Here is a 12,500-nt window from a genome sequence, read left to right on the forward strand (position 1 = left end):
ATATTTGTGTGTTTATATTTTTATATATTTGTGTGTTTATATGTTTATATGTTTATATATTTGTGTGTTTGTATGTTTATATGTTTATATATTCGTATGTTTATATGTTTATATATTTGTATGTTCATTTGTTATATATATATTTGTGTGTTTATACGATTATATATTTGCGTGTTTATATGTTTATATATTTGTGTGTTTATATATTGATATATATGTGTGTTTATATGTTTATATATTTGTATGTTTATATGTTTATATATTTGTGTGTTTATATGTTTATATATTTGTATTTTTATATATCTGTATGTGTAGATTTTTATATATTTGCATGCCTAAGATTCACACCTTAACAAATTAATTATTCGTCATGAAATTTTAACCACAGCTACTATGTATATGGGGTAAAAATATAGCTATATTTAGTTTAGTTTAATTTTATGCGAGGGTGGGAGTAACTGGGGTGAAACTCTTCATGAAAATTTAGATACCTCTGGGGGGTTTTTTTAATACGAAGCATTTTTCGCGCTGATTAAAGTTTCTTTTAGTCTTTCAAATAAAATTTAGGGGTCCTAAAATTGACATAATCTATTTTTAAATTTAAATATTTCTAATTTTCATTGAATTTGATCTGTAGCCATTAGCTAAAAATACAAGATTCCCTGAATTTCAATTTTCTTAAGACCTCTCAAACCTTAAATTTTAAACCTATTCTATAATCAAAATCATGCCATGGATTTTGATTAAAATTGGAATAAAGATTCTAGACATACGTTTTAGTATCATTCTATCTTATCTTAATTTGAATCTTTGTAAGAGGGCATAAAAGTGATGCAAAAGTGTTCTATTCTGGGGATAATTTTTACTCATCTTGAGACGAGTATTATATATATATATATATATATATATATATATATATATATATATATATATATGTGTGTGTGTGTGTGTGTGTGTGTGTGTGTGTTAACGGAAAGGACATCTTATTGTTCTACTCGGATAAATTTTCTTTTCTTTTTGGTTGGTTGGTTGGTTGTTTTATGGCATATCAACCTTTTTCGGGTTATTTAATGCCGAATCCAGTTATTTTGAAGAAATTTTTTAATAGAATATATTTGTTTTTTGGGGTTTTTTTTCAAGTCAGTTTCTATATAACCCATAGTTGAGACCCTAACAGAAACTACCACTCCAGGTCAGAGTTGACCTGGGAGCAATGGTAATTAAAGGGTGGCTCCACACTCCCCAAAGCCCACAAGCTGGGGCCTCACCATCGGATATAGTTTAAGGTCATATCCAGGACCTCTTTTCTTTTGGGCTCCAAGTTTCAGTGAAGTAATAACGAAGAAAAAAAAAAAAAAAAAAAAAAAACGACAAAAAGAAAAAAAAGAGAAGGAGAAAGATAAAGAAAGAAAATAGAATGAAGGAAAAAAATGGATCTGCCAAGAAGTATTTATGGCAACTTTGAGTAAAGTACTTTTACTTACCTAATCTATCTATCTATATATGTTTTATTAACTACTTGTTCTTATATATATATATATATATATATATATATATATATATATATATATATATATATATATAAGCTGAACGTCTGTGTGTGTGTGTCTGGTCTCCTATATGATTGACTATTATAGAAAACTGATCACATGTAATGATAGAAGATGTATCAAGACAATGGAATATATATATAATTTAGGTAAACAAAATTACTATAAGTCGCTACAATAAATCTATTGCTCCATTTTTAAAATACATCGTCAGGCAACAATATACATCTGTTCTTATTCGAGGCCAGTTCTGCTAGATTTATTGTAGCGACTTATTGTAACTTTGTTTACCTAAATTGAATAAAATAATATTGTAGTCTTTGACAGAGCACTCAACAACCTTGTTGAAATTCAATGTTTTTTTTTACTTTAGGATATTTCTAACCTGGAATATACATATATATCTTCTACAATATAAAGCTGAACGTGTGTGTGTGTGTGTGTGTGTGTGTGTGTGTGTGTGTGTGTGTGTGTGTGTGTGTGTGTGTGTGTGTGGTCACGAATAGGCTCCTATATGGTTAAATATTTTAAAAAACTGATTACATATAATGATAGATGTATCGAGGATCAGGAATGCGTATGTTTGAACTGGCAGAACGGTGGTTCATAAAAATTGTGGGGTTGCGTTTGCGCCTGGCCCCCAAAGTATGGAAATGAAAAATGAAAAAAAAACGTTTACAAGGGTTTTTGATATAGATATACATAAGAATACTTTGATAAGTATGTTTCAACTTAAATAGGGATGGTATAATAAAATTGTGGAGTCTGTGTTCGCGCCTGTACTCCATGGAAATATGGCACAAACTTTAACAAAGACTTTTCATACCTATTTGGTTAAGTATACTTTGATAATTATGTTTCAGTTTGAAGAAATATGGTATAATAAAATTATTGGGCGTTCGTTCGCACCTGACCTCCAGAGAATGTAAATATGTCACAAAGTTTAACAAGGTTTTTAAAAAGGGTGAGGGTCCACAATAACACCTTTACTTTAATCTTAATTCACGTTAGCTTTTATTTATTTTTTTAGTTGAATCATATTGTGTCGAATAAATTCACCTCATAAATTCACGTTCTTATTAAAGTGAAAGCCAAACAAAAAAAAGTCGGAACTTTAGACAATTCTCGGCACAAATTTTGCATAACTCTGTTTTTTTCCTTCTCCACTTGCACGTGGCACTCTTTCGAAAATAGATAAATAATAAAAAATAAGAACGTTACTTGTTATCGTGTCAAAAGAAGGAAGAAATCCTGCTCACGTGATTACGTATCTTTTTAAAACATTTACATAACCTTTTTATTTTTATTTATATATCTGTTTAAGCTTTTTTTGTCAGTGTACTAGAAGGAATTCAGTTGATTACAACCCTTTCTGTGTGTTCTTTACATTACAATAGTACAACCCTGAATCCGACGGCGCAATACTACACCGTTCAATACTGTAAAGCTGAAGCGAAGCTGTTCTGCTTGAAAAGGGCGCCATTTTCTTCTTATTCATATTTACATCGATTCTTTGCTTTTAAAAACTAAAGTAATTATGTGTTTATTTTTTTAATATCCCATTTTACTGTTTCGGATTATTTTACTAAAGTAAGTAAAGCTTCATTATTTTTCAAAACTGTTTTTCGATATTTCGTCGATATCATTTAGTAAGAGTGTTTAGCAGAAAAGCCAACAAACGACTACCCGAAAAAATAAATATACAAGAAATAAATGTTACCATAGTCAATAAAAGTTCAGTTCATGTTTTTTTTTTTGTTTTGAAATAGTTTTTAATGCTCTTTACTTGAAATAATTTCAGCGAACCAAAATTAAAACGAAATTTGAGGCGATAGCTACTTAAATGAATTTTTATATAAACTACACATGCCATAATCGAATATTCCTCAAGAACAAAATAACGGAAAACATTAAAATATGTTTATAAATGACGACACTACCATCTATGGTAGCACATCTAAGACAGTAAACGACCAAGTTCTCTCCGATTCTCTCTCCTCTGATCTTGATCACGTTGTACAATGGGGAAAAGAGTGGCTGGTTACTTTTAATGCATCTAAAACCAAGCTTCTATCTTTACATCATTAACGTTCTGATCCCCATCTTGCATCAATTAAAATGAATGGCTCTCGTCTTGGGGAGGCCTCAAGTTTTGACAGGCTTCTTGGCTTGACCTTTACTCCTGGTCTTAAATGGAATATGTACATCAAATCTGTTGCCTAGGCCGCTGGAAAAATGGTCGGATCCTTCCATTGATCCAGTAGATATGTCACTGCTGATGCAATTCTCTATCTATATAAGAGCCAGATACGTCCAAGGATGGAATACTGTTGCCACACATGGGCAGGAGCTGCTAGAAAAGACTTGTCCTGCCTTGATAGGGTTCAAAATAGACTTTGTGGCCTGATGGTAGATGTCCTTTTCTCTTCGCTGCAACCTCTGTCTCACAGAAGAGATGTTGCGAGTTTGTCTCTGCTTTATCGTTATTTTCATGGAAAGTGTTCGACTGAGCTTCAATCTATGGTCCCCCCTCGCCAAACTTTCACAAGAAACACTAGACTAGCTGAAAACATTATCAATAATTTTCCCCACTCTTTATCTGTGCCTAAACCTAAACATAGATTCCACGATCAAAGCTTCTTTCTTAGAACTGCACGCCTGTGGAATTGTCTTCAGTTTTCCTGCTTTCCAGCTGTCTATAATATGGTTGTCTTCAAGTCCAACATGAAGAAGTTTCTGATGAGCCGTTCCACTTAAGTTAACAAATTTACCGAACTTACATTACTATCGATTACTATATTGTCCTTTTGACTACTGTACACTCTTTAACCCTTATCCTTATCGTGGTGACGCCTATGTAAAAAAAAAAAAAAATTCCTTACGTTGACGGAACTTTCTTACATTGTTAACATAGAATACTCAGGTGCCCCCCCCTTCAAATTGAAAATAGGGCTCTTCATTTCAAAGTCGCTGCCATTTTGATTTTTTTAAAACCGGTTCGTAAATTAAACAAAAATAATTTTTTTACAAACTACTTAAAAATACAAACCAATGAACTTTTCTACCATAAAAGTAACTTTTATTGACTATGGTAACATTTATTTCTTGTATATTTATATTATTAAATATATAACATTTTCTCTTTGTAAGGAAACATAATTTTGTTGGTCACTCTTGGCTACGAATGGAAACAAAGTTGATATAAAAAATATATTTTTGCGAAAATTATCTTTACTTTCATCATATTTTGCTTAGGGTAAACTTTTTGCGTATCAAAACCTATCTCTTTAAAACCCCCTCCTTTTCATAACCTATCATACTTTCATCAATCACAGTCCATTTTCTGTAGGCTGTTTTTGAACCCAGTCAACGACGGGTACTTCTGCTAGTATATATATATATATATATATATATTTCATTAAATGAAATAGACGATTATTTTCTATTCATTTTATTTTCGATCCTTCTCAACTTCCGAATATGTCTTCACTTCTGACGGGAACTGGTTGATGTAATCACTATATTTATCAGAAGTCCGAGTACTTTTCAATTCTTCAAAAAAAAAAAATATATCTTTATAAATTGTTCAAAACCAGTTAGATCAATTTATCTTTGACGATGAATCCTGAAGGATTGGAAAGTACTCGGGCATGATAAATATGGTGATTGCATCAGCCAGTTCCTTCCAAAGTTGGAAGGATCGAAAATAGAATGAATAGACAAAAATGTCTATTTCATTTAATGAAATATGCCTTAGAGAAAAAATTCTGCCTAAATATACACACATATATATGTCTGTATGTGTATGTGTGTGTGTGTGTGTGTGAGAGAGAGAGAGAGAGAGAGAGAGAGAGAGAGAGAGAGAGAGAGAGAAGATAAGCTTTCCAAATATTAAATCATTGTGTCCACATAATTGTATTATTGTTGGAAGAAGGGTGTATTTTTAGTTTGAAGATCGTGAACAAATTTAAACTTAGTTATCGGAAAGAAACTCGGAAGCAATTAACGAGACTATAAAGAAAACAAAACTTTCCAATGTTTTCTTTCAAGGCAAATGAAAAGCAAAAAAAAAAAAAAAAAAAAAAAAAATCTGAATGCTTGGTTTGGGCAGTGATTTTGAATAAAAATAAAAATCAGCTAAAATTGCCTTTTGCTAACTCAGCGGAAAAAAAAGGTGATGCTGATGCTTCGACTCTCCTTGTCCCTTCTTTATGGCGTAACGTCTCTTAACAAAGGTTGAATCCCCAGGGCAGCAACGCTATAAAAAAAAAAGGGAGGAAAAAAGAAAGGTGAGGTAGGAGGTTATGTAGGCAGTAAAGAAGGGTCCCATAAGTGTTTTGCACTCAATTGCTTGTGCACAATGTGAGTGCACCGTTGTTGTTGTTGTTGTTGTTGTTGTTGTTGTTGTTGGACTGATGCACTTATTTCATTGTTTCTCGGAGTCAACTGAGTGCAATTGCATGCGCTCGTACAGCAATAGCAGAATCAGCCATTAGGGGTGGTGATGGTGGTGGGTGGTTTTGTTATGGCAGAAAAGCAATGTAAGGAGGATGATGATGTCGTGAAGAAAAAGAAATACAAGAAGAGGAGGAAGAGAGAACGCAAGAAGAAGAAGACAAGAAAGGAGAGAAAAAGAAATAAAGGAGAAGAAAGGAAGAAGACAAGAAAGATGACGAAAAAGAAAACAAACAGAATATGAAAGAGAAAGAAAGTAGAACAAAGGAAAGATGAAGAAAAAGAGGAAGTAGAAGAGCAATAATAACAACAATAATAATAATAATAATAATAATAACAATAATAATAACAATAACAATAATAACAATAATAATAATAACAATAATAACAATAGCAATTATAACAATAGCAATAACAATAATAATAATAATAACAATAATAATAATAATAATAATGATAATAATAACAATAATAATAACAATAATAATAATAACAACAATAATAATAACAACAATAATAACAACAATAATAATAACAACAATAATAATAACAATAATAATAATAACAATACTAATAATAATAACAATAATAACAACAATAATAATAACAACAATAATAATAACAATAATAATAATAACAATACTACTAATAATAACAACAATAATAATAATAACAATAATAATAATAACAATAATAATAATAACAATAATAATAAAGAGGAATTCATTTTTATTCTTTTTTGGCAAAGACAGGCAGAATGTTTGCGTATGTGGGCATGTGTGTACTAGAAAGGACTGTCATCCCCACCCACCCACCTCCTTACCCTGACCCTCTACTGACCAACGGCCTGGCATTTAACTCAAGACAGGAGCCCAAATAGGGACGTTTAGCACGCTCATGACAGAAAACTCTTTTAAAGAAACCAACGAAATGTGAGTTTACGTCCTTTTTTTGTAAAAAAAAAAGTTAAATGTTACTTCGAATTTATTTCAGAAAACAGTCTTTGTTTCGATATAAACGCATAATTCTGTTTGTCAATGCAAATTAAATAACCAGACGGGCGACTGGCGAATTATCTAGTTAAATGTTAGTTCGAATTTATAACAGAAACCAGTCCTTTTACCGATATAGACGTAGAAATTTGCCTCATCTCTGAACGAGGGAATTAAATACTACCACAGCGACGGGGAAAATTGCCTTCCTCTTAAGCAGTATGGTATAAGGTAGACCTATCTTCAAACGTCCTCTTTCAGAGCATTACTTTTGACTTTTACTGAGTAGAATACTTAGTTGGAGATTTACATTTTTTATTTTAATTTTTATTTTATTTATTTATTTTTAATTTTTTAAAAATTTTTCTTTTTTTTCTTTTTTTTCTTTTCTTTTTTTTTCATGTCCCATATGTATGTGTGATAATGCACGATACCTCTTGTATGCATGGGAACTTTACATTATCCCTGCGTCAGAACCACAGGTAAAATAATTCTGGGCTCTGTGTTGCCACAAACACCAAAATATGACAAATGTCAATTACAAATTATCCAAACCATGGGACCCCGAAAAAAGATCTGGGTGTCATGATCGTCAGGTGCTGCTTTGGTAGCCAGCATAGGGGACCCAGTCATTATCCTGCGAATGTTGGCCAACTTTCTAGTTTCAGAAGCTTAAATAACATGGACGCTGAACAGGTAAGCATAACCTCTAATTTCAGGGAACAAAATGATACCGAACAAGCACAGCACAGCCATGATAACTATCAAAAAAAAAAAAAAAAAAAAAAACAAGAAAGAAATGGACAACAAAAGAGAATAGACTCGTAATGGAATGCTATTATAGAAGTCATCCTAAATATAGATATGGAGGTTATTGGAAACAAATGAAAGAACTATGGAACCTATCCAGTGACTACCATACGACAGAACAAAGAATTGCGGACCAAGCAAGACTGATACTCAAGAAAGTTCTAGTTTAGAGAGCCAACCTAACAGAAATTCAGTGAAAAATAAATGATGAAACGGAATAAGAAGCACCCCCCAACGAAACCGCATGTAGAAAAACCTCACATTGAAGCCTCACAAGTAAAAACACCAAAGGCCGAGGACCAACAAAGAACGAAGTCTGCAAACGGGGAAACCGAGAACAATGAAATAGAACTAACTGAGAATGAAGCAAATGAAATAAATAAAATAATACTGCTGATGAACGAGGAAAAAACAAAGCTCCCATCGTTAAGGAACCAAGAGCAGAAGAAATTAAAAACAGAAACAGAGAAGGTTAACAAGCTCCTCCCACATATCCCAACAAATACAATCACAGACTTAAACAACCTAATTTATGCAGGCGCCAAAATGGTAAGTATGAATCTTAAATCAGAAAAACAACCGGGGACAAGCGGACCAACAAAACCTGGATGGGAAATAAGACTAGAAACTCAAATACACAAACATAAAAAAGAAACCAAAATGATCAACAGGAAGAAAGCAATGTGGAAAAAAAAGGAATATTGGAAATGTAACTGGATGGGAGAGGCTAAATAAGAAACATGAAGAACTGGACCAAAAAATAAAAGCAAAAGAAGCGACATTCAGACGATATAGATATAAATCTGAACAATGCAAACAAAACAGAACATTTGAAACTAATGAACGTCAATTCTGACTAAATGTGAACGGAGGAAAAACAAAAACAGAACAACCTACTGGAGTAACATATGGGAAGAGCGACGAGATCACAATAGAAATGCTGAATGGCTGAAAGACATGAAAGAAGAGTTACAACAAATAGAAGAAGGAACAGCGAATGAAATCAGCAAGGAACCCCTAAAGAAAACCATAGGAAAAATGGCAAACTGGAGAGCACCAGGGCATGACGGGATACATGCATACTGGTTCAAAAAATTCACAACTTACACGAAAGACTAGCCCAAAACCTGAGAAGATGTATACAGGAAGCAAGCGTACCAGACTGGATGACGAAAGGTAGAACTACACTGCTACAGAAGGACACGAAGAAAGGAACCGTCCCTAGCAACTACAGGCCAATCACATGCCTACCCACCATGTGGAAGATACTGACAGCACAACTGAGGGAACAAATCTACCACTCCCTGAATAACCGTGGACTCATCCCGGAGGAGCAGAAAAGGATGCCAAAAAGGAAAAAGAGGAACACATGACCTGCTATATATAGATCAAAAGATCCTAAAAGAAGGTAAAAAGGAGGAGAAAGAATTTAGCCATGGCATGGATCAACTACAAAAAGTGTACGACAGGATCCCCCAAGCATGGATAATAGAATGCCTAAAAATGTATAAAATACCAAGCGAGATCACCAATGTAATAGAAAATGCAATGAAAACATGGAGACTGGAATTGACAGCTGATGGACAACACATAACAGAAATTAACATACAAAGAGGCATCTTCCAAGGAGACTCATTATCACCACTACTGTTCATCATAGCCATGATGCCCTTGAACAGTATTCTGAGAAAGTGCCAAGCCGGATACAAGTTCTCCAATACAGAGGAAAAAATGAACCACCTGATGTACATGGACGATCTGAAATTTTTTGCAAGGACCGAAAAGGAGCTAGAGACACTAACACTATCAGGATCTTCAGCCAAGATATCCAAATGGAATTTGGAATGGAAAAGTGCACACAACTAGTTATAAGAAAGGGAAAACTGGAAACGACAGAAGGCATGGAACTACCTAACCAAACAGAAATGAGGGCACTAGGGGAACAAGACGACTATAAATACTTGGGAATTCTGGAAGCAGACACCATCAGAGCAACAGAAATGAAAAAGAAAATTGGAAAGGAGAACAAGAAAACTGGAAACGAAATTATATAGCAGAAACCTAATAAAAGGTATAAATACATGGGCAGTATCACTAGTAAGATACTCTGGACGTTTATAGGGTGGACAAAAGAAGAACTGAGACAACTCGACTAGAAAACCAGGAAACTCATGACTATGCATAATGCACTACACCCAAAGTACGATATTGACAGGCTCTACGTGAAAAGGAAAGACGGCAGAAGAGGACTGATCTTTATAGAAGACTCTGTGAAGGACACGAAAAAAGAACTAGAAAAATACATAATACAAAACACTGAAAGGATAATTATGGCAGCGACAGACACTGAAAAAAACGACAAAACAGAAAACAGAGACAAATGACAAAACGAGAAAAGAGAAGTGGGAAGAGAAACAACTCCACGGAAGATTCATAAGAATGACAAAAGATGAGAATAACGAAAACACCTGGACATGGATGTGAAAAGGACATATAAACCGAAAAACTGAGTCTCTAATAACTGCAGCACAAGATAACTCGATAAGAACCAACCATATCAAAGCAAGAATCGATAAAGCACAAGAAAACAGCAAATACAGACTCTGTGGACAAAGAGACGAAACGATAAACCATGTAGTAAGTGAATGTAGCAAACTGGCCCAAAAGGAATACAAAAACAGGCATGACCAAGTGGGGAGTGCGGTGCACTGGGAATTGTGCAAACGACAGCATTTTGAGCATACAGACAAATTGTACAAGCATAAACCTGCAACAGCACTCGAAAACGAGAACCACAAAATCCTATGGGACATGGACATACAGACGGACAAACCTATTCAAGCAAGAAGACCAGATGTTGTAATAATTAGCAAGAAAGAAAAATCCTGTCAAATCGTAGACTTTGCTGTCCCAGCTGACCACAGGGTGAGTATGAAAGAAAAGGAGAAACGAAGCAAATACACAGAGCTAGCCAGAGAGTTAAAAGGGATTTGGATGATGAAGAAAATCAAAATAGTACTGATAATAGTAGGAGCACTGGGAACAATTCCGAAAAACTTTGAAAAAAGAATATCAGAAATTGTAATCAGAGGAATAACTGCAAAAGTACAACGACTAACAATAATGAAAACGACTGAAATATTAAGGAAAATCCTTGAATGCGGAGAATAATACAAGAGGACAATATAACAAATAAGCACTAAATGGTAAATATTTATTGATTTAAAACTGCTATAACATAGCACGGACAGCTATATGAAAGTGCGGGGCTGTGGGTGAGGTGACGTCTCGGTAAGGAGGAGGAGGACTGTGGAGGGGAGAGAGCACATCTGAAAAGACGATCACGTTAGAGTACATTCGGGAGGACGATCATGTGAGAAACGTCACAGATGTGACGAGAAGTCATGCATGGAGGGAGAATGAGGAAATAAATGTCATTGTCACACAAAAAAGTGAGTTGAAGTTCTTTCCTGTTCTTTGTCTACTTTGTGATTGAGGCTACAACGTGTTGGGTAACTTTACACTACCAGTAAAGCTAAAATCCATAGATTAATCCCTCACAAATGTATTTTTACGTTTGCAAAATTTATATCCAAACATTACATGTGTTTTATGATAATCCAAAATAAAAAGATAAAATAACAACAACTCTATAGCTAAATATTTATAGATTTTTTAAAGAATCAGTATTTGTATCGGAATCAGAAAAAATATTGGAATCGTCCGATTACTACTTTTTTCTCTTGTATAGCCCTTAAAATAAATGAGATATCTCAAGGAACATTTATGCAGCAACAAGATTATATATCATATCTTTATCTTTTCATTTTATTTTTGTGGATTAATAAGGGTCCGAACGAAAGACACAACTTGCTATTTAGTGGAAACGGAATATATTTAAAAGAAAATACAACAAATGGTTATACGTCAGTCCGACTGCCAAGTGTGCATAACTTGTGCATAACCAGTAAAGAAATATTCTCCTGGTCTTTATAGTAAGTGAAAGAATGCTTTGTTATCCATAAGGTGGACACCACAACAGAAATCAATGATTATATAGAATGTACTTTTTTTCACTCATAGTCACTCCAAACAAAGCAAACTGCCGCTGAAACGCAATATGCTACTATGAATTAGGGACACTCTAAGGAGTTGAGAAGCTAGATGGAATACTGCTGCCATATCTGGGCAGGAGCTGCTGAAAACAGCCTATCCTGCCTTGACAGAGTACAAAATAGACTTTGTGGCTTAGTGGGGGATGCCCTTTTCTCTACCCTGCAACCTCTCTCCCACAAAAGAGACGTTGCGAGCCTATCCTTGTTTTATCGTTATTTCCATGGCAGGTGCTCATCTGAACTCCATACTCTGGTCCCCCCTCGCCAATCTTTCACGAAAAACACCCGTCTAGCTGAATCCACTGTGAAAAATTTCCCCCACTCTTTATCTGTGCCTAAATCAAAACGTGGATTGAATGAACAAAGCTTCTTTCTTAGAACTGCACGCCTGTGGAACTGTTCCATCTGCCTGCTTCCCACCTGACTACAACTTGGATGTGTTCAAGTCCAACGTTAACAAATTCCTAATGAACCGCCCCCTTAAGTAAACACTTCATCAAATCTCCACACTAACATACTGTACTTGCAATAACCCTTAACCCTGAGTGGCTTCCGAGCCTTGATAAGTGGTGACCACT

This window comes from Euprymna scolopes, chromosome 36 (genome assembly GCF_053919585.1).
Source record: "Euprymna scolopes isolate OS-2025 chromosome 36, ASM5391958v1, whole genome shotgun sequence".
Lineage (NCBI taxonomy): Eukaryota > Metazoa > Mollusca > Cephalopoda > Sepiida > Sepiolidae > Euprymna > Euprymna scolopes.